The 26,424-nt window shown below is 48.4% G+C and overlaps 1 protein-coding gene across 3 annotated transcripts in view; it reads right to left on the bottom strand.

The window, feature by feature from the left end:
• The window catches only part of ARHGAP22 (Rho GTPase activating protein 22), a 179,357-nt gene that overhangs the window by 40,613 nt on the left and 112,320 nt on the right, over nt 1–26,424 (bottom strand). The window contains exon 1 of one of the 3 annotated variants that reach the window (XM_057734875.1): nt 16,397–16,412. The exons of the other annotated variants lie outside the window; for them this stretch is intronic. The gene's annotated coding sequence lies outside the window, so the exon portion shown is untranslated. Of the gene's footprint in view, nt 1–16,396; nt 16,413–26,424 lie in introns of those variants that run through there. 3 annotated transcript variants of the gene reach the window in all.

Below are 26,424 nucleotides of genomic sequence, written 5' to 3'. Positions count from 1 at the left end.
GATTGGTCATGATGTATGTCCTTTTAATTATTGTTGGGTTCAATTTACTAAAATTCTGTTGAGAATTTTTCATCTATATTCATGAAGGATATTGGTATGCCATTTGCTTTCCTTACATCTTTGTCTGATTTTGGTAACAGGGTAATGCTGGCCTCACAGAATAAGCTGGTAAGTATTTTCTCTTTTTCAATATTTTTGGAAGTTTGTATAGAGTTGCTATTTAAAAGAAAAAATTTGGTAAAATTCACCAATGAAGCCACCTAGACCTGGACTCTTCCTTGTGGGAAGGTCTTTAATAACAAATTAAATGTCTATAATATATACCCCTATTTCTTCTTGAGTGAGCTTTGTAGTCTGTGTCTTTCAAGGAATTTGTCTGTTTAATCTAAGTTGTTGAATTTATTGACATAAAGTTGCTCATTATATTCCCTTATTATCCTTTTAGTATTTGAAGAATCTGTAGCGATGTCACCTCTCTCGTGCCTATTACTGGCAACTTGTGTCTTTTCTTTCTTTTCCTGATCAGTCCTGCTAGAGGCTTACTGATTTTATTAATCCCAAAAAAGAGCTTTTTGTTTTACTGACTTTAGGTCTTTTTCTTTGTTTTTCTGATTAGCAAACTTTTAAAGGGCTAAATAGTAAATATTTCAGGTTTTCAGGCCATATGATCTCTGCCCAAACTACCTACTCCGCTGCTGTAGGTAGAAAGCAGCCATAGACCACATGTAAGTGAAAGAGCAGGGCTGTGTCTGCGTAAAAATTTGTTTACAAAAAAGAGGGAGCCAGCCCACAGGTTGTAGTTTGCCAACTTGTATTGTGTCTCATTAATTTACACTCTGATCTTTATTATTTCTCGTCACATGTTTTTTGTGTTTAATTTGGTCTTATTTTTCTAGTTTCTTACAGTGTTTAGTGCTATAATTGGCCCCTTAAGTACTGCTTTAGAGGCATGTGCAAAATTTGTATGTTGTCTTTTTGTTTTTATTCAGCTCAAAATGTCTTACCGTTTGGATTTCTTCTTTGACCTATGGGTTATTTAGAAATGTGTTATTTCCAAGTTTGGGGGGATTTTCCAGAAACCTTTCTGGTATTGATTTCTAATTTAATTCTGTTGTTTTCAGAGAAGATATATTGTCTGATTTGAATCCTTTTAAATTTATTAAGACTTGTTTTGGGATTAGAATATGGTCTACCTTGCTAAGCATTCTGTGAGCACTGAGAAAAATTATTCTGCTGTGGTTGGGTAGAATGTTCTATAAATTAGGTCTAGTTGTTGACAGTTTTTGTTTGTTTTTTTAGTTTTCCATATTCTTACTGATTTTCTGTCTACTTGTTCTCACAGATTTTGTTTCTAAGACTTATTTGGTGGGTCCAGAGTTTTCAGTACAGTGATGATTATTTCCCACCTAAGGTATTCTAGAGAAAACCCTTCTATGTATTCTATGCAATGCCCTAGGAGTCATGAGGTTTTCCAGTCTGGCAGATGGGAACAGGCATTATTCCCTGCCCTGTGTCAGAGTGGTCAGTGTTGCCTCTAACCCTTTCTAGTGGTTCTTTCCTCCACCTCAGGTAATTTCCTCACATGCATGTGGTGATGAGTTCCCAAGGGAGTTTTCTCTCTGAGTGGCACTTTCCTCCTTGGTATTCTACCCTGAAAACTTGAGATGCTTTGGTCTCCCCAGCTGTCTCTTTAACTCGTGGAGTCCATTGGGATCCACCAGGGTTTCCCCTTCCTGCATCACAGCCTGAAAACTTTCTCAAGGCAGTAAACCAAGGCAAGGGGAGGGCTCACCTCGTTTGTTCCCCATCTCTTCCGGGTGGTGGTGGGGAGGGGTTCACGATCCTTCACTGTCTAATGTCTAGTATCTTGAAAAACACTGTTTCATATTATTTGTCCTTTTGGGTGGGGGGGTCGTTTTGGGTGGGAGAGTACATCGGCCCACGTTGCTCCATCTTATCCAGAAGTCTAAGTCCCTGCAACCACTTCTAAGGGCCCACTGTATGTAAACCACTGGGCAAGACACAACACGCGCAGTCCAGTCACATTTAATCCTCATAAACACCGTGGGAAGGAGTGCTACTGACCCCGTTTTATAGATGGAGAAACTGAGGCTCAAAGAAGTTAAACATTTAGCTCACAAACAAACCAAAGGAGGGGCTGGGATTTAAGTCCAAGTTTGTTCAACTATAAACTCGTTCTTTTTGCAATAGGAAACCTCCTCTGTGTTCGTGGAGGGGAATGCAAGGAAGATAAAATAGGTCATGAAAGCAAACGTTGGGATTTTCTATAGCATTCAATTGTGTACGCTTACCTTGTCCTCTGTTACTTAGGAAAGATTAGTATTAGCTTTAGTTAAGGGGAAAAAAATTCTAATAGCAAATATTTCAGGAAGAAATGCATCATGAAAGATGAGGGTCTCTTGTTACTGTTTCTGGTTTTTCCCTTTTCGTGCATTTCCGCCCCATCCTGCCACATACCCCAGGCATTTGAGGTCCCCCTGAACAGTGCTGAGACCTGGGTGAACGCTTCAGTCCACCAGGTGGAGTGCTGGGGCTTAACGTCCCCAAATGTCAGGCACACACCTGCAGGGTGAAGAAAATGGGGGTGCCTACCTTTTGGGGAGAATGAAATGAGCTATTCCCTTAGCTCAGCACCTGGCAACTAACAAGCACTCTCTAAATGTTCACTTCTATTATCACACTCAGTTAAATCCAGTGTAGAGCAGAGCTGCTCCGCTCCAGCACTAATGACATTTTGGGCCAGATAATTCTACGCGAGGGTGGCGGTGGCTGTCTCGTGCGTGGTGGGGGGTTTAGCGGCATCCCTGGCCTCTACTCACTCGATGCTGCGAGCAGCCTCTCCCTCCCTCTCAGGTTTGACAATCAAAAATGTCTCCACATGTTGCCAAATGTTCCCTGTGGGCAAAGCTGCCCCCAGTTGAGAAACACTGATACAGAGCAATGAGATCTATACTTTGTACGAGTCTAAATGACTTTATGATTCCAGCTGTAGGACGTCCCACAGGCACAACATGGCTCGTCTGAAAATCATCACTACCTCACCCATCACACCAGCCTCCTCCTGTGCTCCTAGCTTAGTACTGGCCAAGAGGCACCCAAAGCAGAAAGTCGGGAGTCACCAGGCCTTTCCCCTCCCCTTGTCCCCACAATGACCCACACTGTCCCCTGGTGAGCTCCTCCAGTCTCAGAGCTTTACCTGCCGTCCCTATGCGGACGACGTCTAGATTCACCGTCCCCCTGCCCTTCAGGCCCCTCTGTGTCCCCCGCCCGACAGCTCCACTGAGATGTCTCCAGGCATCTCCCGCTTACCAAATACGAGAGCCATCTCCAGATCTGCCACCCTCCCCTTCTCGGGTGAGGGCAACTCCACCTTCTAGTGACTCACGTGGAAACCAGACACATCCTCAGCTCCACTCTGTCTCATATCCATCCTATCAGCAAATCCTACTGGCTCCTCCTTCAAAATGTATTCACAGTCTGACTATGTTTCACTGTCCCACCTGGTCCGAGCCGCCTTCATTTCGCCTCTGGATCGTGGGCGTGGTCTCTAGGCGCTCCACCTTGCCCCCGATGGTCTGTTCTCCATATGGCAGCACAGTGACCCAGTGAAGACCCAAACCAGCTCACACACCTCTGCTCAAAATCCCGCAGTGGCTCCCCTCTCAGCAGAGTCCTTGCAGTGCTCTTCCAGGCCCCTCGACCTCTTGCCCGCTACTCCTCCGGCCTCCCTGCTGCTCTCTGCCTTGCTCTTTGCCATTCCGTGCACAGCTGGGCACACCTCTGCCCCAGGGTCTCTGCACTTGCCTTCCCTTTGCCCTTGCTCTTGCCTAGAAAGCCTTTCTTCCAGACACTGCCATGACTTGCTCCCTCACTCCCTTCAGGTCTTTCCTCAAGTGTCATCTTCTTGGGGAATCCTTCCTGACCACGCTACTGAAACCTCACTCCACATCACCCACTGCAACCTGGGCCCCTTCCCGGCCTTCATCTTTTCATAGCATTGATCCCAATCCAGGACACATATTTGATGTTTACATGACAGGCTTATTTCCAGTGTTTATTTTCAGCCCCCCTCCCACTCTGCCTGTTTTATAAGCCGCTCCAGCACACCGAGCAGTGCCTGGCATGGGGAGGGTGTGCACGGAATCTGTGGTGAACGGAGGAAGAGTGGCGGCAGCAGAACCAAGGTGCTGGGCACACGCAGGGCGCCCACTCTGAGGCAGCGTGACGTTAGCAAGCCGATGGGAAGTGGTAGCATTATGCCCATCCGAAGGAAAGGAGACTGAAGCCCAGAGGTGCTGGAAACATGTCCAAGCTGTAAAGTCAGTGACCCCACACAGCGCTCACTACTTCAGCCTATGGCTTGTGTAAGGAGACTGGCCCCTACGTGACCCAGCCAGGACCCAGCCCAGCTTTTCTTGCTCCCAGCTGGGCTCCTGGGCTCTTTATTCCCCTCTAGGCTCCTGAATTCAAGAACTTTCTTTTGTGTTTGGGTTTCTCTTTCCACCAACGCAAGGGGGATTTGGGGATAGGAGGTGACTCCAAGGTGCAGTAGATTCTAACAGGGGTTCCAGGACAAAAACTATCTTTCAACTTTTCTGTCTAAGGATTTTCATAATAAAAAGAAAAAAGAGTAAATGATATCTGTGAAACCATTTTGGAAACCACTGTAGCCCATGGAACTCCTTCTATGACATTCAGGTCAAAAAGTTGTCATTCTGACGTAATTAATCACACGGTAACTGCATTAGCCCAGGATTTATGGGAAATGTTTAGAAATCAAAAGAAATCACTATTGAAAGGTGACAGCAGCTGCAATGTATGATGTGTCACAGGGCCCACCATCATTCCACAGGCTGCCCAGGGAGCAGGGAGCTCCAGGGAGGGCTCCCACACCTGGATTTCCAGAGGTGAAGGCCGAGCACGGGGAGGCAGCTGCCCGGAGCAGCACGATCCAATGAAAATATAACGTGAGCCCCGTGGATAATTTCAAATGTTTTAGTAGCTACATTAAAAAAGTAAAAAGAAGCAGGTGAACTTGCTTTAAACGACATGTTTTGTTTATCCCAATTATCCAAAACAGTATCACTCATTTCAATACATAATCAGAAACTACTGAGGTGGTATATTTACGCACCTTTTGCACTAAGCCTTCAAAAGCTAGTGTGTAGTTTGTACTAACAGCATGCCTGGACTAGCCACATTTCAGGTGCTCAGTCGCCATATGTGGCTGGTGGCTACAGGACTGGACAGCTTTCAGACGGCCTAGACTGGGGCTGGAGGGGGCGGGGGGAGAGCCCACCCCAGACTTCCTGAGACTCTCCGTGTGTGGTGTGTGTGCAGTGTGTGTGTCTGTGTGTGTGGTGTGTGTGTGTGGCGTGTGTGTGCTTGTGTGTGGGGTGTGTGTGCTTGTGTGTGGTGTGTGTGTGTAGGGGTGTGTGTGTATGTGTGTGTGTGTGGTGTGTGTGTGGCGTGTGTGTGCTTGTGTGTGGTGTGTGTGTGTAGGGGTGTGTGTGTGTGGTGTGTGTGTGGAGTGTGTGTGTGGAGCATGTGTGTGTGTGGTGTGTGTGCATGTGGTGTGTGTGTGTGTGTGGGGTGTGTGGTGTGTGTGTGTGTGTGGGGGGGTGTGTGGTGTGTGTGTGTGTGTGTGTGTGGGGTGTGTGGTGTGTGGTGTGTGTGTGGTGTGTGTGTGTGTAGGGGTGTGTGTGTGGTGTGTGTGCATGTGGTGTGTGTGTGTGTGGGGGTGTGTGTGTGTGTGGTGTGTGTGCGGTGTGTGGTGTGTGTGTGCGATGTGTGGTGTGTGTGTGTGTGTGCGCGCGCCCATGCACGCGGCCAGCTCAGGACAATGCCTAGTTGCCGGCTGGGCTTTTCTGCAGTGTCTCCAGGAGTGGCCCTCCCTGCCCATCCCTGCCAGGCTGTGCTGGGCTGAACCTGAGGTCCAAGACCCCTGCAAATCCTTGTCTTCCTGTCTTCACTCAGCTTCTCTTGCCTGGAGCCACCAAATGCCACTTGCCCTTTGAGGGTTAACCATCCCTAGTCTGGTGTCCCTGCAGCCTGCTCTTGACCCTGGTTGTCCACTTACCCCTGGGCAGCCGCCTGCTCCTCTTCAGATGCCTGGCAGGGCAAAAAGGCATGATGCAAGAACTCGTGGGTCTGTGGTGGCAGGAGGGGCAGCCAAGCTTGCCCAGGCCAGGGACAGACACCAGGCGCACGGGGTGCGGGCAGGTCCGGGTTGCAGCCGCCTCCTGGCTGCCTGTGCGCTCTGCCTGTGGGCTGGGGACCAGGCACTTTTTGTTTCTCCTGGGGAACTTCTGTACTTCTCAGTGCCCCAAAGCCGGGACTGTCCTGGGCGGGGCGGAGCAAGGAGGAACAGTGGGTTCCTGCGGGGGCCCTCCAGCTGGTACATGGCCTGCTTGGGTTTCCTACAGTGGAAATCCCAAGGCAGGTCCCAAGCGCCTGACACCTTGCACGCTCCCTCCCCCGCATTCTAGGACTGAGATCACAGGGCTGGACCACCAGCCCCACCAGCGTTTTGCCTATGGGTCCTCTTCTCCAAGTGGAGCCTACCTCACCTGGTTGGTGGAGATTAAATGAACACATGGGAGAAGGCTGATAAAATGTAAGTCCTTACTGGCCACATAATCTTTCTATCTTCCCATTTCTTCATCAGCAAAATAACTGGACCTAACTCGTGAGATTCTGGTGAGGATTGAATGAGACAAGGAAGCCAGGGGCTGGGCACGACACCTGCATGTGCTTCCTAAGAGCTGTCATACCCTCTGTAACCATCATCATACCTGTGTTACAACAAGGCCGCTGGAGCGCTCCGTGGCCCAGGGCCACCCACCCGGGAAATGGCACAGCAGGACTTGGATTTAGCAGTTTTGGATTCTTTCCATGAAATTGGCTGCCACCCTTATGGTGTGTCCCTGATCCCAGAGATAAAGAGCTTGGGACAGCCCCCTTGCTGTCTTGTTGCTTCTCCTACATCACTCAGTCCTCCCAGGGCACGCTGTCAGGAGCCTGGAACACACGCAGCCCTGAAGATACTGTCCTAAAGGGCTGGGACAGGCAGCAGGCAGCAAACGCTGGTGAGAGAGTCCAGGGCGAGAGGCTGCGTTTGTGTTGATGCCACCTGTTTATCTGCCCATCTCTCCCGGCTTTTGGTCCATTCGTCCACCCATCCACCCATCCCTTCAACAAAGAAAAGCAATCAGCCAAGAGCAAAGCACATCTGCTTAACACTCCTCCGAGGGCCTACTGTTTTTGGAGTAAAATCCAACTCTGATATGACCCTGGGTGTCCAGGTGCCCTGGTCACATCTCCTCTCCCTTGCTCATCCTTACTGCCATCAGCCATCCTGGGCCCCTTTCTCTTCCTCAAGCTCAGCCTCTTCCAACTAGAACCTCTGCACTTTCAGGTTCTTGGAATGTTCCCCCAGCTCCTTACAGGGCTGGCCCCCTCTCACCTTCAGGCCTCAGCTCAAACATCAGTTAGAGAAAACTTCCCTGAGTTTGTCAAGTAACTGCCCCTCCTGCCCAATGAATCTCCCACCCTTTCCTCAATAGAACCTAGCACAGTGGAAAATTAGCTTATTTATTTGTATATTTGTTTATTGTATCTCTGCTAAAGGCATGTAAGTTTCATGAACGCAGACTTGCCTCCCTTGGCCTCCTGGAATCCCCAGGGACTAGATCAGTGCCTGGAAAGGGGCGGGAGTTCAGTGATTGGCAGTAGTCACTGGGGAGACACACGGAGGGCTCTGTGCAAGTGACAGGCAATCTCTCTTAATAAAGCACCCAAGTTTTACAGATGTGAAAACAGAGGCTGAAGGGAGGCTGAATAACTTGGCTGAGGTCACATAACTAGAGTGGCACTTCCCAACTGGTCAGCAAGGGGAAATTACTTGCTAACTAGTCTCCTAAAGTGTTGGCCACTCACAACCTCTCTTGGGGGTTAAGGATCTGAACCCAGGCAGTCTGGCTGCAGTCTGTCCTCCTGGCTCCATCCCTGCGCTGGACGGCCTCCAAGGCGGCCCCCAATGCATCCTGCCTCATGGTATTCACATTCCTGGGCAGTCACCCCCTTGCATGTGGTCTGGACCTAGTATCCTACTAGATTAGAACAGGGCCAAAAGTGACAGGTGTCACCTGTGTGACTTGTGTGGCCTCCACTGCGATAACCCTCAGCCGGGGATGTGAGGAGGCGGACACCCACCTCTGCATTTCTGGATGGCTTTTTTTTATTGCCATAAATGCAGAGAGAAAAAGGAGAGAAGGGGAGGAGGAGGGGAGAGAGTAAAGAGAGCACTGGGCAGTCACCTGACGCGGGGACTCTAAGAAAGTAGGGGAAAGGTTGTCGTGTGACCTAAGTGTGTGCCACAAAATACGTTTGAGCAGGTAGGGAAAGAAGGTTCCTCAGGGAAAAACAGATACAGAGGAGGAGTGCTCGAGACACAGGAATGAAGCCCAGGTAGTCTGGCATCTGCCGTCCACCCGCCTTGCCTGTTAGATGCTCCTGCCAAGCAAACTAAATCACAGTGTATCTCTGTTGTCACGGTGACTGCTGGGCCAAGGGTCTCACACATGCTCACCCTCCCCCATGCTGCTCCATCCCCAGCGCAGCACTGCAGTGACATCCCAGCTCTGCATCCCAGTCACTGCAGGGCCCAGGGTCTCATAAATGCTCACCCTTGAAAAAGTGTGCCCCAACCCCCTCAGTCTTGGGCAGAAACAGCCCCCACCCACAAGCAGTCAGCAGGCAGTAGACGCCCTGCAATCTCCCCACAGCCCTCGCCTGGTCATTTGAGGGGTTCTGGGACCTGACTCTGAGCTTTCAATGGCACCTCTTGATGAGCTGGAACCAAAAGTGAAATTCTACTTGGCCTGCGAAAGGCACTAGCCACAGAGGCACCTGGACTGTTTGGGAACTCAAAAATACCCCAATGGTCAGGAAACAGCAGAAACTAGTATAAAGTCAGAAGCCACGCAACGTCCAAAACAGGAGAATGGCTTAGCAAAGTGGGTACATAAACCAGATGGAATCATATGCAGCCATTAAAAATGAGCACCTATTGGACATTAAGGAAGATTTTTAAAGAAATAAAAAGCCATAATACTTTCCATGCTAAGACTGGAGGATGCACCCTCTGAGACGCAGGAGAAGTCCCCGGAGGGGATTCTGAGAAAGGCTTCCTGACTTCTAAGAAGGACCCCACCAAGAGACCCCTCTTCATCAAGGGTACATGACCTGCCTGTCTCTCTCTGGGTTGCTTGGTGGTCATCTTGTGACCATGCTGACCAGCCAGCAAAGCCGACAGGCCAAAGAGGGTGGGGGAAGAGGGGGGCGCATGCCCTGGCTGACTTCCTGAGCCCCTGAATTGCTGACCCAGGAGTTTCCTATCTCAGGCCTTCTCAGTCTGTGAGAATAACACAGCTCTTTCGATTTAAGCCTGTTAGGTGGGCTTTCCTGCTTCCTGCAGTGGAAAGCATCCTAGTCCAGAGACGAGGCCCCCCAGGCAGCCCTTCATTGGTGTACCAGCTCCCTCAGGAGTTGCCAGGGAGGGGCAGGTCTCCAGCCAGCTGGGGCACACTGGTGGACCCGCTGTCCGGGTCCAAGAGAAACCTTGCAAGGCACGTGACAACATTCAACATCCATTTTGATAGAAATTCTACATTAGGTAGGAATAGATGGATCCCTCCTCAACAGAGATGTACCCAAAGCCAACACTGTTTTAGTGGAGAGATGCTAGCAGCATTCCCATCAAAACCAGTGACAAAATAAGTATGCCCACCATCACCAGTGTTATTGAACATTTTCCTGCAAGTATCTGGCAGCACAATTAGAGAGAGAACATAAAGCTATAAAAGCGGGAGGGGAGGGCGTGGTGTCATTATTATTGCTGTTATTATTTATATGTGCAGAAAAACCTAAGCCAATGAACTGAAAAACCATTACAAGCAATAAGAGAATTCAGTCAGGTAGCCAGACACAAAATCAACATACAGAATTAACAATCTATTTACAAATCAGAAGAGACAGAAATGCATTCCATCCATAGAAGTAGGAAAACTCAGAGGTGCTGATTCCTCCTAATCTAGTTTGTAAATTTAACACAACAAAGTACACACAGCATTTCTTTTTAAATTAGACAAGTTGATTCAAAAGTTCATAAGCAAAAACAGCAAATGCATTTTTGTAAAAAAGAGTAAGGAGGTCAGACCAGCCCTACTAATTATTAAGACAGAGTAAAGTATACAGCTATAATAATTAAAACAGCATGGTACTGCATAACATGGAACAGAATTAGGGAGTTATTTCAAACGGCGAGTACAAGATGGATTATTTAATAAATGGAATAGGGACAACGGGATAGTCACCTGGAGGAAAATTATCACGTGAGATCCTTATAGCACATCTTACAACAAAACAAAAAATCATGATGGATCAATGACTTAAAGATTAAAAAAGGAAACCACGAAAGTACCAGGATCAATTGTGGGAGAAATTTTGTATAACCTCGAAGTGGGAAAGGCCCTTCTAATACGATCCCAAAACCACAGCCCAAGAAAGAACATTTCACTGCAGGAAAGTTGAAAATATTTTCAAGACACAGAAAAGCAAGTGAAAAGACAAATGACAAAAGGAGAGGAGAGGGGTAGATATTCATCAAATGTGATGCTAGGCAGGTATTAACACACATGAGGAAGTACTTTACACCCAGAATGTTCTCTGCTAGATACTGTTAAGTGAGAACAGCAAAGGGAAGGATAACATGCCATCATTTTTGCAAAGGAAGGGAGGGAGGAGGGAAGAACAGAAATATATTACACTTGTTTGTGCAAAGTAACTCTGGAAGGAGACAAAGACATTGGGAGCAGCAGTTCTTCTGGGAAGAAAGTGGACTTCTAGAGGAAAAGGGCGCAAGGGAGGCTGGCTTTGGCCTTTTGATATTTGAACCATGTTACCTATTTTAAAAAGTAGGTGCAAACAGTATATATTAAATATAAAGTGGCAAGTGAAGAAACGTCGCATCACACGTGGGCGGTGGCCCGCAGGCTGCGCATAGTGGAAAACGGGAGTGGTGGACACGCGGGCCCCTGAGAGTTGCTCAGAGCCAGGTGAGCAGCGCACTAAGGGGTATGGGGCTCACAGCTGGAGGCACCCACCTGGCGCAGACAATGAAGAGAGTGGACAACCCTTACCACGCAGGTAATGCAGATTTTCCCACAACCTCTTTGTTCTACATAATTTGACAACAGAGTAGCCCCACCCCACCATATCCGAGGGGGATTTGTTCCAAGACCCCCAGCAGATGCCTGAAACACGGAGAGCACCCGACCCTGTATGGATAATGTTTTTCTATACATACATACCTGTGATAAAGCGTAATTTATAGATTAGGCCCAGTAAGATATTAACAACAATTAACAATAAAATAGAATTATAACAATATACCGTAATAAAAGTTATGTGAATGTGGTACCTCAACAGTCTGATAACCAAGTGGGCTGCTAAGTATATGTACATGCGTGTAGCTGGGTATACGTATATGCGTGTAGCTGGGTGTACGTATATGTGGGCAGCTGGGTGTACGTACACGCGGGCAGCTGGGTGTACATACATACAGGTAGCTGGGTATACGTATATATGGATCCACTGGACAAAAGGATTAACCTCTCAGGGGGACAGAGCAGGATGGCACAAGAATTCAGCCCGCTACTCAGAGAGGTATGCAATCTAAAACTTATGTATTATTTCTGGAATTTTCCATTTAATGTATTTTCACACTGCAGTTGACCGCGGGTAACTGAAACCACAGAGAACGAAACCACGGAAAGTAAAACCACGGATTGGGGGGGCACTACCATATCTATCAAAATTTTAAATGACTCAACAATCCATTCCTAGGGGAGTTATCCTTCAGGTAAATTTGCACATGTGCATAAGGAGACAGTGAGAATAACAGGGAACAGCCTAACCGTCCATCAAGTTAAATAAAGAATGGGCTGGTTAAATCAACGACGCACATCCAAAAAAAGACGGTGGGAAAACTATGTGATATGAGATGATGCATTACTATGTGGAAAAAGCAAAATACAGTGTGAAGCACATGCTGCCATTTGTGTGAGACTGACGTGCACACACGGGGGTGGGGGTGGTCATGCCCGTTTCTGGAAGGACAAGCAGGACCCGGGGACCCAGGCTCACTTCGGGAGAGGAGGCGAGGGAACACCAGGCTTACTTCTCACTACCGGCTCTTTGAAGTGCTTGTGTGTGTGTTATTGTAGGTGTGTTCTCACGGGCCCAGATTACTTTCTTGAATAAAGACTGCTTCTTTTTATTGTTAAGAGAGGTGGTAGCTCCTGGTTTGGCCCTGGAGAAGTCAGACCTGCCCTGTGCTTTAAGTACTTTTAATTTAGGAAAACGTCCCAAATGTTCCCCAATCGGTTTGTGTTCCAAGGTTCGCTTTTGCCGGCCCACTCCCACAGCAGAGTTTCATTTCTCAAAACCAGCATCTCCCTGGGAAATCTTCTTTTGTGGTTCTGGGGATGCTTGGGTTTTTCAGGGACTCTGTGTGGACCTTACCCGGGGCAGCACCCTGTGGGAAGACTGGGGCTGCGATTTTTCTCACAGGGACGACGGCAGAAGTGAAGGAAGAGTGTGAGGCAAGCCGGGGAGATGCTCGGGCCTGGCCAGATGGTCCCCACTGAAATACAAGGCAGGTGTCTCCCTTCCCTGGTAAAAATTCCACACCACAGCCTTCCTCTGCCTCCAGGACACGTCCCCGCTCCCTGCTTCCCACCAGCGCTTCTCTGTGATCAGCTCAGGGGACCTCTTCAGCCTAGCCACGTGGGACCCTCCAGGCACTCCGCCCTACTTCTTCTTCTCAGGATATACCATGTACTTCATGCCTTTCTGTCTTTGCACATGTTGCTCCCTCGTTTGGGGATGCCTTTCCCATTTTGTCCACCTGGTACACTCCTACTCATTCATCAAAACTCAGCTCAAATATCCCCATATCTCCTTCACCTTCCCTAACTGTCCCCCCTCACCCAGTCCCAGTTTTCGTTATGCCATTCCCCCTTCCACAAAATGTGTACTGAAGGTCTACCACATGCCAGGCACTGTGCCAACTGCTGGGGACACAGCAGTGACAAAATCAAGAGTCCCCGCCTCTTAGAGAATGCAGTCTGGTTGGGGAGAGAGGCTTGAACTGTTATCACAAATGCAAAACTGCAACTTCAGCACAGGAAGGGTTCCAGAGGAGAGGTCAGGAGTGGGAGGTGGGGGTGGGGCAGTGGGGTGGCGAGACCACACTTTGAGAACTGTATCCCCAGGGCCACCTCCCGCCAGCAGCTCAGCTCGCCTGGCTCTGGACCTGACCTGACCTGGCCTCCTCTTGTCTCCTGACCTCCCAGGGAAGCCAGAACAGGACCAGAAAACACCACTGACTGTAAGGGCAATGCCTCCCACCACCCCACCACCCCCGCCCCTGCCCCATTTAAAAATAACTTTTGTGTAGAAAAAAAATAAGTTAAACATAGCAACACACAAAAATGGAATATGCCAAGTGCCCGATGAAGAGCAGGTTCTGAACTGTGCCAGGTGCCTGGCACTTTGAAATGGGCAAAAAATGGGATTTATGCTCAGTGACCATTCGCTTAATTCATTACTGTAAAGCAGGAAAAGGGAACTAACATTTATGAAGCGCGAGCACGAGCTTCCTCATACGCTGGTCAGAGAGTGCACGCGGGGGGGTTGATTTCTACAGTGTTACAAACAACATCAGCTCCAGAGAGAGATAATAAGGACCCCCCCCCACCAACCTTTCCTAGTACTGCGGCTCCCACACAGCTAGGTGCTTGCAAAGATGGGCGCCCCTGCAAGCAACTCTAGGAAGTCAATGTTCCGAACACATTACCACCCTTACTCTGTGCAGGAGAAGCTGAGGCCAGTGGCTCAGTTTCCCAAGCCCTAGGATGCAGTAAATGATGGAACTTGATTTGCACCCAAGACTCTCCTCAATCTCCTTCCAGCCCCCTGTTCCCACCCCCCTGGGTCTCCCCTTCAAGGCTTCTTGGGGTCTGTGATGCACCCCTGTACCTCTCCTGACACCTGTCGGAGAACTTTGTCCAGGTAGGCGCATGGACATTTGTTAAATGAATGACTGCAGCACTGTGGGCTAATAGGAGCTGTCATCAACCGCAGGGAACTGGTGTCTTCTGTTACTTCACGTTGCTACTGAGAATGTTTCCCCCTTGTGTCTTAGCCTGGGTTCCCCAAAACCAAAGCCAGAGACTAAGGCTCCTATGCAAGTAGTGGGCTTGGGAAGCAGGGCAGGAAATGAAATAGGGAAGGAGGGACAGCCCCCACGGATGTGAGATGGTACTGGCCACTGTTTGAGGGCCTGGGGCCTCCATCCTGCTGGCATGGTCAGTGCAGCCTGCTAAAGTGTGGATCAGAACTGCCAGCCCAGGGACAAAAGGGGAGCGGGGACTCACTGGCTCCAGTCACCAGGGGTCATGTGTGGTCCCAGGGGCTTTAACATCCGTCTCCCACTCCTCTTTCCCCACCTTCTCTGTGGGGCTTGACCAGTGTAGGAGACCTCAGGCAGGCTGGGCCTGGCTTAGCCAGCACCTATAGAAAGGCCCTTTCTTTCATTGAGGCAACAGATACTCCTCAAGGCCCTCCTGTGCGCCTGGCACAGGGGTGGGGTGGAGTGGGCACACCGGTGGAGGGGAGGGCAAGGCCCTGCCCTCCCGGAGCTTGCTCCTGGGGGAGGTGACACAGGATGAGGGAGCAAACCAAGGAGGGAGGGGGCGCAGGTGGGGTGACCGCCACAAGGAGGGGTGGGGTTGCTACGTAAACAGGCGGTCAGGAAAGGCCCGTCTCAGGGGGTCCCTGAGCTGAGAATTAAGTGACTACAGGGGCTGATCTGGGCATAGAGGGTAGGGGGTTGGGCAGCAAGTGCAAAGGCCCCGAGGTGGGAAAGCCCTGAGGTCCTTTGTGTATCTCAGTGCACCCAGGAGGGCATCCAGAGGTGGAAAGGATGGTCTGGCAGGTGTCCAGGGGGGAGAGGGGGTGGTGTGGGTGAAAGGGTGATGAGCGCCTGGGTTCAGGTTCTCTCTTGGTCTTGGTGGTGATCCAGAGGAAGTGCAAGAATAAGGCTCAGCTTCCGGGACGCCAAGCCCCCCTCCCCCCCGGGGCAAAAGTAGAGCCTAGGCAGGTACTGGACCCCTTGCTGGTGGCAAGAGGGGGTGTCCCAAGTCCTACCACACCTGCTCACTGTCTCCAGAAACTGCACATTTAGACTAAATAAAAATCATTTTGTAATTCTAAGCATCAATTTTTTAAAATACCGGTGGCATCCCCTCTCACCCCACTCCCAATGGACCCCCACCTCAGGCTCAAGCCAGGGACCTGGGGTCTTGTAAAGCACAGACCCAGGACGCTGGCCATGACTCCCTTTTCCTGGCTGTTAGCTCCCCGGGCCCGGGCGCCCCAGCCTGGCATCACCGGGGCAGCAGGCAGGGGCTGACTGCCATCCAGGGACCTGGACTAGATTCTTATCATTGACACCAGGGGGTGGCAGCCAGCCCGTGCCTACATCTCCACTTCTCCCATCACCAGGAGGAAGTTCTTGTTTGTCCCCAGGGGCCCCGCTGGTCAGGTGCTTGAGAACCGCTGCCCTGAAGGACACTCTCGGATCCTATCCTGCACAACCTTCCAGACACCATGCTAGGAACTGCGGACACAAAGATGAAGCCCTGGTCCTCAGGGAGTCAAGGGCAAGCTGGTCAGTCACAGACTGGGAAGCAACCCAAGAAGCCAAATTAGCAACAAGAACATCTGCCCTTTGCTTCAGAGCCTGGGAGAAGGTACTGCCTCTCTGCTCTTTATCATGGAGACGCTCATAAGCCCCTTTTCCAGTTCTGCATCACAAAACCTCCCCATCACAGGAACTCTTCCGGGTGGGGGAGAGAGCTGGCCGGGGAGAGAGCTGGCCAGCAGCCTGGGTTACCTCCAGCAGCTTGGAGGAGTAGGGGAGGGTGCATTCCTACCACTTCTGCCTCCCCCCTAAGAAGGTTCAGCCCCCTCCCCGAGGCCAGGGTGGAGGCACCCACCGCAGCAGCAGCCAAAGGCTTGAAGGAGGGCCTCTGGCTGAAGAGCAGGGCCAGCGAGGAGACTGGGGCTGGGGAAAGTGACCTGCCGAATGGCAATGAAGTGCCCGGGCCAGTGGGAGTCCATGCCCGTAACCCATCCAGTACTTTACACTCAATCCAACCTTCCCACTTCCTTTCTGCCTCTGCTAGCCAGTCACGTGGATGTTTGTTGAACCACAAAATCTACGTTGTGTACAGGAGAAATCACTTACTTCCATATGGACACCATGAATGTCTGCCTGGTGCTCTTCTCCTCTTTGCATGGGTTCCCCAGAATGTGGGCCCACCTCCAGCAGATGTGTGAGACCTCAGGGCTTTAGCTAATGTTTTCCCCACACGCTTCTTCAACCAAATTCTTCAGATTCCTTAAAAAACAACATAGCATTTTTATAAACTGCCTCCTTCCTGGAGGCCAGTTATAAACAACCGGACAAGTAAGAAGTCATGCCAGTGCCAGCATGAAGGTTTAATGAGTTCTCTATTAACCAGCACCACTCCCCTGCACAACTCCAGGGGGCAGCCATTCACTTGGTAGTCTAAGCACCTGGAACCCTCTGGAGGCAGCCATTCACCTTATAGTTCGAATGAATGGCATCCCTGGAGGACACTCATGCTGTCATCTAAGTGCTTGCCTATCCCCTTCCCCCAGGCAGCCATTCTCATTATAGTCTAAATAAATGGTGCCCTCTGGAGGCCCCGTTCACACTGCAGCTTCCGTGACTGCCCCCTGCTGGAGTTATGCAACATGGGGGCCTTTATGTTCTCACATATTTAAGCCTCAAGACAACCTTAAGAAAGGTCTTATATTTCCATATGCTACAGAAAAAAGCTGCCCCAAACTCCCAGCCAGAGAGCCAGAGCTGAGATTTTATGCCTCACCTATTTGTTGCCCAGTGCTTTTCCCGTCAGCAGAGCAGGGCTGGGGAGTGAAACCTCAGCTCCTCCAGACTCTCAGGGCCTCCTGCCTTCCAGTCCTACAGCAACCCCTAAACTAGGCCTTATGAATCCCATTTCCCTGATGTGGAAACTGAGGCATGGGCCTGCCTGTCTCAGGGAGGGCCCGCTTCCCAGGGTTGCCCTTCCTTCTAACAGGATGGTCAGAATCCAGTTCAACTGCCAGGGCTCAAATGTTGGGGTGGCCTTCTTCCACACTGAGGAGGGTGTTGTTCTTTACATGATGGTGCTTTGAGGACCCTCAAACCATCTCTGGGGTGTCAATCTCTCACCCAACCCCCACCCCAAACAGATTTACCCTGCCAGGCAGGGCCCTTGTCAAGGGTCACACTCCATGCTGGGTTGGGTGTAATGACCCCACCACTGGGGTCAGAGGGTGGCCCCGTGTCTTTGTGAGCAGCTATTAACAGGGACTCATCAGAGATCTGCAGAGGACATTTAAAAATCCACCATGAAGGCTTGACATCGGTCTGAGCTGGACATCAGTACTGGCAGGCATAGCTGCTCAGGGAGGTAGCTGCCAGTCTAGCTGCCAAGCCTTTCTGGGCAGCGAGGGGTCCCTCTAGCCACCCCCAGACACACAGCAAGGCCCACTGCAGGCTCTTAGCCTCAGGCACACACTAGGGCAGCTAGGCTGCCTCCTTTTGGAGGAATGTCTGGTTTTCTATGCAATACATGGTTAGGTACCAATGGGGGGGCGGAGGAGACAAAAACTGGGAAGTCATCAAAGCTTTTGAACAGAAGGGCGCCCCACCTGGGGCTCCAGCCATACCCAAATCCTGGAGGGGCCACAGAAAGGTCTGGCTAGAGCATCACTGTCCAGCTGGCAGCTGCGTGAAGAAGGGCCTGGAGGTTAAGTGTAGGGGACCCAGTGCATGGTCCATGGGCATGGTAAAGGCTCCAAGAGGTCCAACTGCAGAGAAAACAATCAACTCCGCTCAGCTCTTCTTCCCAGGTACTACAAAACACATCACTAATGGAGCACCTGTTAACATCCCGAGACATCCCCAGAGCAAGTGCTCCTGAAAAGGCACTATGGGTACTGCTGAGGTGGGGGAAGAGAAACACAGTTGATGAGGACACTGCTGTGACATCTCATGATGAAACTGAGTATGTACACACAGGAAGCAGAGATGCCAGAGCCTTTGACTCTGGACACAAAAGGCTATATCTTTACGGGTCCCTCTCTGATGACCCTTTACTAGTCTTTGTTCCTGTCTGTCCACACAACCGTCCTTGAGCAAGCCCGCGTATGGCGTGACGATGGGGCGGACTAGACCTGACCTCCTGGGGAAGCGCCACTGTGAAGGGCAGGATCTCACTTACGGAGAGCTGATCCCATCCCGCACTCCCTCTGCCGGCCAGCCTGGTCCAGGACGCACTCCAGTCCAGCGTGGGGGACCAGAGTCCATGCTGGCCCCCACAGGGCCTCGCCTGGGAGCACCCAGGATAGGGATGGCCCCAGCATCCCCGCCCAGCAGTGGGGCAGAGGGGTGCCCTCCGGCTGAGGCCTGAGCGGGATGCCGAGCACAGCAGAGCTTTGTTTCAGCCACCACCATCGATCGCCGTGCAGACGCTCTGTGAATGGCACTGTTGTGGTATTTTAAGAAGATTCTACAAATAGCACTAACTCAGAATCGGCCTCAGAGCCAGCTGATGAATGCTGCAGTGGCGAGGGCAAGCCAGCCTGGGAGCTTGAGCCAGGACAATGGGGCCTCACAGGGGAGGCAGGGCAGGATGTTGGGTGACCCGGGCCTTTTCCGGGGCTCCGTGGCCTCATTTCCCCCAGACTCACCGGGTGGCGCCCCCCCTCCTCTGTCGCCCAGTCCTGGTTGCTGGCTTCCTGAGAGTTTATTGGGAAGGAGAGACTCCCAGCCTCTCTGAATAAAGAATGGGGGCCCCAGACATCCTTTTGGCACCTGTGTCTCCTGGATTTCCAGGGATTTTCAAGATCTGCCGATGTCCTGTGTGTCATGGAGGAGGGGGGCACAGGAAGGAAGGATGTCCTTACGTTTTCATCAGAAATCACTTTATTAGCTAGCCAGAGAAACCTCAAAGACCCACAGTCCTAGCAGCCAGACTATTAACTGGAATATTTCCAGAAGAATCCATCCTTGAGACTTGAAAGACGGCTTAGGGAAGAGAGAAATAGCCTGCCCTTGGGGTCATTCAGAGCTGAGTTTAAACTTAACTTGACCAGCAACCTCTGGGTGGCCTGATGCAAATCATTTCCCTCTCAGAGTCAGGATGCCTTCATCTCTGAAATCCATCGTATTGGCTGCCCCTCGCGGGGAAGTCTGAGAAATCAGAGGCAGAGCATGCGCTGTGTCTGGCATCCTTGGCGGTCAGCAAATGTTGGCCTCTCCTCCTTCCCAGATGAAAGACCGTTTATGTAATACGTGTGCGCATTCCATGTGTAAAACATTTCTGAACTATGGCGAAGAAACCTGGCAGGCATTAAGGGAACCCCTCTTGACCCTGTGAATCCACAAAGACATCAGGGCTGTGACATCGATGCAAATGAGCAAAGCAGGACAGCAGAGAGGCCCGCAGCCTGTGGCAAAGTAGAGGCTTACGTCTAAGCCCGGCCGATACTTGGAAAATATTGAGACAGTGGAGGAAGGATCACTTTTGACAGAGCTGCCCTGACCACCCCCGCCCCACCCCGCCCCAGCACATTCTGAGCAGGGGCTACGGCCAAGGGGCTGACTGTGCCCATCTAGCTTCAGGGGTGGCCTGAAGGGTGGCTCCCCGCATCCATCAGCCCCCTTTCCCCAACGCTCACCCTTGCCTTGAATTACGCTTGTATGTCTGGCCTCTTCCCTTCTATTACTCTACTTGCAGTAAGGAAGGTGTGATACTCACCCTGTAAATGGCCCAGTGCAGAACTTGCCCTCAATTCATAGGGACTGACCTAGAATGAAGTTAGGCAGCCTTATTCAGAACCAAGAGCACGGGGCCCCCAGACTCAAGGCTGAGGTCCCAACTCGGCCACTGACATGGTGGGTGGCCTGAGCCAAGTCATTTTATCTTTTGGCAGCTTTTTAAAAAAGCTCACCTAGAAAACGAGGCCAGACTAGGTGGATCTCTGGGGCCCTCCCGAGCCGGACCCCCCGAGCCCATACGTTACACTCGTAAGTCCCCACGTTTTGATCATCAGCAAGATGAAACTCAGAGTAGACTCTCCACGTAAGCCTCCCCACTAGGCCTTCACTGGAAAAGAGCTTGTTTGTTCCCCCAAACTGGATTGAGGTGAGATAGGTAGAAGCCCGTTTGTAGGCAGGTGGCCCTGGACGTGGCCCTTGGGGCCGCTCTGATTCAGAGGTGTAGGTGTCTCCCAGAGGACCCCAGAGCCCGCTGTGCTGGGGAAGACAGCTTTTGGTGCTGGTGGGCATGTGTCCTACACAAGCCCTTTCTCTCCAAGCCCTTGCCGCACAGTGACAGCCTGTGAGGTGGTGCCCTCCCAGCCAGGTGACACCAAGGCCCTGAGCCCAGGCGTGGCCAGAGGCACTGGAAGTCAAAGTGGGTGAGTCAGGACTTAGGCCCAGGGTAGCCTGACTCCAAGGCCATCCATGCTGTCCCCCTGCTCTGCACCCCCTTGGAGAGTGACACGGGCTCCCTCAGTCTGACTGTCCTCAACAGTAAACTGAAGAAGTGGAAACTACCTAAGCTCGAAGATCTCTCCTTGTTCCCAAGTTCAGGGCTCTCTGCCTCCAGAAGTTGCTGACGCAGACTGGGTGATGCTCAGAACCCTCAAAAACAGCTCTGTGGGGACCAGGATCGACCACAACAAAACCGGGCCACAAGCCACGTCTGGTCCTAGGTGGCCGGGTCCTGGACAGTGGGGAGGCTGGGGGCAGTGACGACTTACTAACTGGTTCGGGAATGGTCCAGCGGCTTATGAACCTCCTAGCTGTTCTGGTGAGCTCCCTCGGAATGTCTGCCATGGCTGCAGACCTCCTGAGCAGGAAGGTATCTGGGAGCCTGCAGTGAGGGCCCTCTTGTGGAGAGGCATGAGAAGGAAGGTGAAGAGCAGGTGCAGGGGGCCCCGCGCCAGCTCCTGATCCACACCTCGTGCTCTGCACGTGCAGAGACAGTCACACGGCAGGCGGGGCCGCTGTGACCTCGCTGATTGTGACAGGGGCCCCACTGAACCCCTGGGGTGCCCGCATCTTCGTGGCCCTGGTGTGTCAAGGTGAGCGCCAAGTTATTAACCATCCCTCTTGCTGCTGGTGCTGCCAGCTCCTGGGCATCCTAGTAGAGACCTGATGGGGGGTGGGGACTAAAGCCAGCAGCCCCTGCTACCCAAGCTCTCAGTTCGTGTGAGAGTCTGAGCAGGCTCAGGGAATGGCTGTGCTCGGAGCAGGGCCCCGCTCCAGGGACAGGCCACAATCCCCAGCCCAAGAGGAACTCCAGCAGGGGGAAGGTCCTGTGTGTGCCTAATCTCAGAGAGGAGCCTGGTCAGGCTCTGTGGCCTGGCTGAAGCCACAGGGCAGAAGTTGCTGGGTTGAGACTGCCCTTTGACTTCTTCCAAAGGGAACGACTCGGGAGTGTCCAGTCCTTTTGTTCCAAGTTTCATCAGTAAAGGGCAAACGCTGCTTTTCATTTTACTCTCAGCTGAGTGTTCTCCACTGCCAGTCATCAAAGTGAACACCTGGCTTGCAGGTGTGTGGTATTAAAACAAAACCATGCAGGTGAGGACTGCAGATTCTGGTGCCAGACGGCCTGGGTTGGAATCCCAGTTCTGAGTGGCCTGGGGCAGGAACCTCTATGCCTCAGTTTCCTTATCTCTAAATGAGACTCATAGTAGAATCCACTTGAGGGTCATGGTGAGGACTAAATGAATTCCTACGTACAAAGTCCTTAGGACAGGGCTTGTCACACAGCAAGTGTCACATGGGTTATCACTGCTTTTATTTCAACAAAACAACACCAGTTATCATTTTTTTCAGTCTTACCCTAAGCCTCAAGACACATAATAATCATTTCGTTGACTGAGCATTTTTCTCTGTGCCAGCAGCCTCATATACAGAAACTAATTTAAATTTTCCCTTGATACAAACTGGTGAAGTTGCTGGTATCCCAATTTACAGACAAAGGTATCCCTCTTTGGCTCACAGAAATAACATGTCCCCAAGGTTGCAAACATAGTAGAAGGAAGAACCAGAATTCAGCACCATGTCCGCCCAACACCCAGCTGCAGGAGCTTACAACATTTCACACTACCCACTTGAGACCAAGCCCTCAGACACCTTAACTCACCTCCAAGTCACCACTTAGCATCTAGGTAAAGGTGAGGTAAGAAGGACAAGGCCTGGGCCAGAGAAGAGCTAAGTACCTACTCACATACCTTGGTATGCATTAGCATCTTAGAAAGTCCCATCCCAGGACATTTCCACAGTTTGACCTGTCTTACAGATCCCTGAAAAAAGCCCCATTTACAGAGCATTGCCATTATTTGATCTAACTCACTCTGTAGAAAAGCCCTATCTCCAGTCATTTGTCAAAAAAATCAGTGGTAATTCTTTAATATTACAGCTACCTAAAACCGTGATACTAATTGGGGCAAATAAGCTCTGGCCAAAGGGAAGTTCTGGGGAAGAAGAAATCTACTGGGGGCTTTAAAGAGCTCTGACATATTTCTGGATAACTACAAGGTCATGTACATGTGTAGAGCTGTGTCCATGAGCAGGAAATACTTGAGAGGTCTCTAATCTGTGATTTCTGGCCAACTTTGGGTCCCTGCACAAGCAAGAAGTGAAGATTAAGTCACAGTCATAAACTACCTAAGCACTGAAGGTGTGCCCCAACATACACACACACACACACATACACACACACACACTTAGCAAGAAGTAGAAGACTTACTGGTTAAAGGCATTTAATGATATCTCTGACAAATTATTAGCTGATCACTAAACTAATAAGGAGAGACTTCAATGGCTGTATATTACAGATTTTATAAATTTAGTCCAGGAAAGTCACTAAACAGCTACAACAATAATAACAACAACAAAAGTGGAGGAGGGAAGAGAATCTGATTTGCAGAGTTGCCACATTATATTATTTACAATGTCCACTTTTCAACAAAAGATTACAAGACACATAAAGAAAGAAGAAAGTATGGTCCATACACAAGGGAAAGAAAGCAGTTAACAGAAACTATCCTTGACCCAGATGTCAGACTTACAATGATTTCAAATTGGCTATCATAAATATATTCAAAGAAACCATGTCTAAAGAATTAAAGGTTGGTATGACAATGAATCTCACCAAATATAGAATATCAATAAAAGGATGGAAATTATAAAAAGAACCAAGTAGAAATTCTGGAGTTTAAAAGAACAATAACTAAAATGAAAAATTTACTATAGGGATGCAATAGCAGATTTGATCTGGCAGAAGAAGGAATCAGTACACTTAAAGATAGGTCACCTGAGATTATGCAATATGAGGAACAAAAAGGAAAAAGAAAAAGGATGAAGAACAATGAACAGAGCCTCAGAGACCAGTGAGACATCATTAAGCATACCAAGATACACATAATGGGAGTCCTAAAAGTAAAGGAAAGAAAGGGGCAGAGAGAATATCTGAAGCAGTAATGGTTGAAAGCTTCCCAAATCTGTTGAAAAGCAATTATATATCCAAGAATCTCAATGAATTCCATGCATGATAAACTCAGAGAGATTCATACCCAGACATATCATAGTCAGACTGTCTAAAGACAGAGAATCTTGAAAGAAGCAAAATGATTCATCACATACCAAGAATTCTCAGTAACAGTTAACGTTGCATCAAGAAGCCTGGAAACCAGACAGCAGTGGGATGACATTTCCCAAATGCTGAAAGAAAAAAGACTATTAACCAAGAATTCTATGCCCAGCAAAACCATCTTCAAAAATGAAGGAGAAATTAAGACTTTCCCAGGTAAATAAAAACTGAGAGGATTCAGTTCTCTGCCCTAGCCAATCAGTACTATAAGAAATTTTAAAGGCAAAAGGAAAGGACATTAGATAATCACTTGGATCTACATGAAGAAATAAAAAACACAAATAAACATAACTACAGTTAAATGTAAAAGACAGTATAAATGCATTTTTGTAGCACCTTTCTTCTGTCTGATTCAAGAGACAACTGCATAAAACAATACTTACAAAACTGTGTTGATGGACTTTTAGTGCGTAAAGATGTAATAAGTATGATAATAATGGCACTAGGGAGGGAGAGGAAACTTTGCTATATTGGAGCAAGATTTCTGTACACTAGTGAAGTTAAGGCAGTCTTTTTTATATTAAAAGGCTAACTGTAATTCCCAGAACAAACACTAAGAAAATAACTTTTAAAATACTGTAAAAAATAAGGAAATTAAAGTGTTACAATAGAAAATATCTATTTAATGCAAAAAGAAGGCAGTAATGAAGGAATAGAAGAATAAAAAAAGACATCACATAGAAAATAAGTATCAAAATGGCTGGTATTAATCTACATTGTAATTATATTAAATGTAAATGTATTAAATACTCCAACAAAAATGTAAAGACTGACAGAATGGATTTAAAAAACAAACTATATACTGTTTATAGGAAACACATTTAGATTTTAAAACACAAGTAAATTGAAAGTGAAATGATGGGGAAAGATATACCATGCAAACAATACCCAAAGAGAGCTAAAATGACAATACAAATATCGAACAAAATAAACTTTAAGACAAAAATGTTACTGGAGACAAATAAGAAGATTTTATAGTGAAAAAAGTGCTGACCCAGCATGAAGATATAATAATTATAAACAAATATGCCCTAACAACAGAGCTCCATAATTCATGAGGTAAAAATAGAACTGAAGTGAGATTCAACACTAATAGCTGGAGACTTTGGTACTCCACTTTCAATAGGCTGAAAATCAATATGGCAGAAAATCAATAAGGAAACAGAACACTTGAACAACACAAGGAGCCAAGCAGACCTAACTTATAGGACATTCCATCCAATAAGCGCAGAATACACATTCTTCTCAAGTGCACATGTGACATTTCCTAGGATAGACCATATGCTAGATCATAATGCAAGCCTTAAACATTAAAAAGGGTTGAATGAAACAAAATATGAAAGTATACTCACAAACTACAGAAAAATGAAATTACATATCAATAGAAGAATAAATTTGGAGAATTCATAAATATGTGTAAATTAAACAACTCACTCCTAAATAACTAAAGAAGAAATTACCACAGAAACTTAAAAAACATTTTGAGATGAATGGAAATGAAAATGCAATATATCAAAACTTATGGGATGCAGCATGCTTAGACAGAAATTTATAGCTATAAATGCCCACATTATAAGATAAGAAAGTTGTTAAATCAAAAACCTAACCTTAGACTTTTAGAAACTAGAAAAAGAACAAACCAAATCCAAATCAAACAGGTGGAAGAAAATAATTAAGATTAAGTAGAAATAAGTAAAAAAAAAAAAAGAGTAGAAAAACAATAGAGAAACTTAATAAAAGCAAAAGTGTGGTTCTTTGAAAAGACTACCACATTTGACAAAATTTAACTAGACTGACCAAGAAAAAGGAAAAGAATTAAATTACTAAAATCAGGAATAAAAGAGGGGACATCACTGCTGACATTACAGAAATAAAAAGGGTTACAAGGAAACAACAAGAACAACCTTACGCCAACAAATTAGATGACTTAGATGTAAAAGAAAAACATTCCTAGAAAGATGTAAAGTACCAAAACAGATTCAAGAAGAAATCAAAAACCTAAATAAATGTTTAGCAAAAGATTAAGTTAATAATTTAAACATCCCCCAAAATGTTTCAGTAATGAGTTCTACTAATCATGTAAAGAATTATCATCAGACAATTTCACTGGTGAATTCTACCAAACATTTAAAATATTAATACCAATTATTCACAAACCCTTCCAAAAAGCAGAAGAGGAGGGAATGGTTCCCAACTCCTGTGCAGCCAGTATTCCTCTGATAACAAAAACAAAGACATTGCAAAGAAACTACAGACCAACATCCCTTATGAATAGAGACACAAAAATCCTCAACAAAATACTAGCCAAATACGATCCAAATGCTCAGCATCTGATGAGTGGATAAACAAAATGTGGCATCATCATACACAGCCATAGAGAGGAATGAAGTAGTGATAACATGCTGCAACATGGATGAGCCTTGAAAACATTATGCTAAGTTAAAGAAGCCAACCACAAAAGGCCACAACGTACAATTGTACAAAAGTATGCAGTTTAGTGGTTGCTTGGGGCTGC

Source organism: Hippopotamus amphibius, chromosome 5 (genome assembly GCF_030028045.1).
Source record: "Hippopotamus amphibius kiboko isolate mHipAmp2 chromosome 5, mHipAmp2.hap2, whole genome shotgun sequence".
NCBI classification, from domain to species: Eukaryota; Metazoa; Chordata; class Mammalia; order Artiodactyla; family Hippopotamidae; genus Hippopotamus; species Hippopotamus amphibius.
Note: the sequence above shows the minus strand (reverse complement) of the source record. Positions and strands in the feature narration are given on the sequence as shown.